General features: G+C 39.8%; 1 non-coding gene across 1 annotated transcript; it reads right to left on the bottom strand.

Annotated features, from left to right (window-relative positions):
* Positions 1–857: 857 nt before the first annotated feature.
* Positions 858–963, bottom strand: LOC126063318 (U6 spliceosomal RNA). Its single transcript, XR_007514264.1, has one exon. It is a non-coding gene; the product is annotated as a U6 spliceosomal RNA (small nuclear RNA).
* Positions 964–2,698: the final 1,735 nt, after the last annotated feature.

Genomic DNA, 2,698 nt, shown 5'->3' with positions numbered 1-2,698 from the left:
AGGGGGGTGGAGCAGGTCTCTGTGCTTGTGCCGTACCTGACTGGTATGCTGGCTCCAGGCTCTGGAAACAATCGCTGCTTCCCCGTATTAGTTTGTTCTCCGTCTCTAAATCTGTGTTTGTTGTTCAGGGTTCGTAGATTGTTATGTATGTGATCGATTCACTTGTTTTTCCGTGTCTTTGTTGTAAGAGGGATCCGAGGTAGCGTCTGCCTAGTCCGCCATCTTGGCTCCGCCTCCCCTAAGGGATTCTTTAAATCACTATCCCTCAATCATTTTTTCCATTCTTCAGTTCCTATGACATCAAAATGACTTCATGATATTTATTTTTTGGAATCATCACCGTACTCATACTTGTTCATTACAGAACTGGCACAGTAGAGAGGATATGGGAGAAATTCCCATTCATCTTGTATAAAAATACACACATGCACACATACATATAAGTGTGTGCATATGCATACATGTGTGTATGTATACTTGTGGATAATGTCCTCTCCTCAGAATCTTCTGAGAAATAAAAATGGTTTACATGGTGACAACAAATACGCAAGTATGGAAGTGGCTGTTTGTGGGATTTATAGTGCCCCCTCATCCCCAGGTCTTATTATTACTATTATTATTGTGCTTTAGATGAAGGTTTACAGAGCGCATTTGTCGTTGTTGTAGTTAGGTGCTGTCGAGTCGATTTCGACTTATAGCAACCTTATGTACAGCAGAACGAAACACTGCCTGGTCCTACGTCATCCCCGCAATCTTTGTTACAGAGCAAATTAGTTTCTCATTAAACAATTAATACATATATTGTTTTGTGACATTGGTTGCCAACCCTGTGATGTGTCAACACTCTCCCCTCCTCAAAAAATATGGAATGCTTCACAAATTTGCATGTCTTCCTTGCACAGGGGCCATGTTAATCTTCCCTGTATCATTCCAATTTTAGTATATATGCTGAAGCCAGAGCTCCTCAGGGTCCTTTTTTTTTCCTAATTAGTAGCAAAAGGAAACCTGAGATCAAAGAACGTACCTGTAGCTACAGCTGGAAACTCCTAGCCCATATTTGACTACACCCCTCTTATTTGGAGATAACGAAGAGTCCAAAGTTTAAAGAGGAACCTTCTCGTTCCCCTTTACTCTTCTGTGGTATGAGCCCTGCACCCTGCTCCCAACCTTTACACCAAATTCCCCTTAATAATCCCAGGTAAAATTTGCTCTGAGTCCTCTTTTTTGTTTTTAATGGCTTTGATGTAGGTGTAACAATTGAGTCTACTTTTTTTGGTGAATGAAAGTTGACTCCTGGAAAGCCCCATACCTCCCTTTTTCTCTGCAGCATGCCCATAATGGCTGTGACAATGTAGAGTGGCAATCTAAAAACATCATCCCATATGGAGCTACTTTAAGCTTTTCCCACTCTTAACCATGTCTTAGCAACGCTTCTTTGATGTCTTGCCTTCACTGGGGGCACGCTGTCCAATGAAGCACACCTTACAGAGCAATATTTTTAAATGTTTTTTCTTTTAATTAAAATTTTTGAAAAGAGGGAAAAGTCACTTACACTTCTCCCACCTAATAACTGATTTACATTTAACCCCTTTTATTCTTTGTCTTTTAAGCCCTGGTGGCACTGTAGTTAAGCACTTAGCTTCTAACCTAAAGTTCAATGTCTTGAACTCATCCAGCAGCTCCGCGGGAGAAAGATATGGCAGTCCGCTTCCTTAAAGATTTACAGCCTTAAAAACCCTATGAGGCAGTTCTACTCTGTTCTATAAGGTCACTATGAGTCAGAATTGACTCGACAGCAAATAAAAATGACCTTATCTTTTTGAATATCTGTTACTAAAAATACGTAAGAATGGATGACGGAACATGAAAATGTCTCATTACCATCACTATTTCTTTTTCCTTCCCACACAATACAATCTTGTAAGGGCTCCTAATAAGAACTGCCATTTGATTAGCTGGATTTTTTTTTTTTTTTTTTAATCCTAGTTTCTCCATTCACTTTTGGTGAGGACGTCTTTATCATTTTTTTTCCTCCTTTTCTTCCTCCTCATTTTTCTTCTTCCAATGTCTTCCAGATTCTGTGCCAACTGTTTCCATGAAGTATCTTAAATAACCTTCATCACAATCCTATTGTGAAAATACTACCACCCCTACTGGGGGCTGGCGCAGTGGTTAAGCGTTCAGCTGCTAATCAAAGGGTCAGCAGTTTGAACCCACCAACAGCCCCTGGGAAACCCTATGCCCCAGTTCTACACTGTCCTGTCAAGTTGCCATAAGTCAGAATCAACTCGACGGTAACGGGCAATGGGTTATCATCCCTATTAGAGATGAAAAAAATGAAGTTTTAGAAAGGCAAGGAATTCACCCAAGATCAAAAACCAGAAGTGGTTAAAAAAAAGATTCAAGCCCAGAATTGTCTTTTGTTAGTCTCTAAACAAATATATAAATACTCATTGTATGTATATATGTGGTGGGTGCCAAACAAATAATCCCCATACCACATTCACAGTGTGATAGGCGGAACAGTAAAGATAGTTAAAAAAGTGTCACTTAAGAATTAATGGGAGGGTGACTCTGGGAAATGAAATAAGATATCACAGAGGAAGTGACATTTGCCCTATGTTTTAAAGGATAAATTCAAGTTCCCAAATGGAAAAGACAGGAAAACACTTCAAAGTTATAGGGGAGCATCTTCTCT

Source organism: Elephas maximus, chromosome 19 (genome assembly GCF_024166365.1).
Source record: "Elephas maximus indicus isolate mEleMax1 chromosome 19, mEleMax1 primary haplotype, whole genome shotgun sequence".
Taxonomy (NCBI): domain Eukaryota; kingdom Metazoa; phylum Chordata; class Mammalia; order Proboscidea; family Elephantidae; genus Elephas; species Elephas maximus.
The sequence above is the reverse complement of the archived record's forward strand: the minus strand, read 5'-3'. Positions and strand labels throughout refer to the sequence as shown.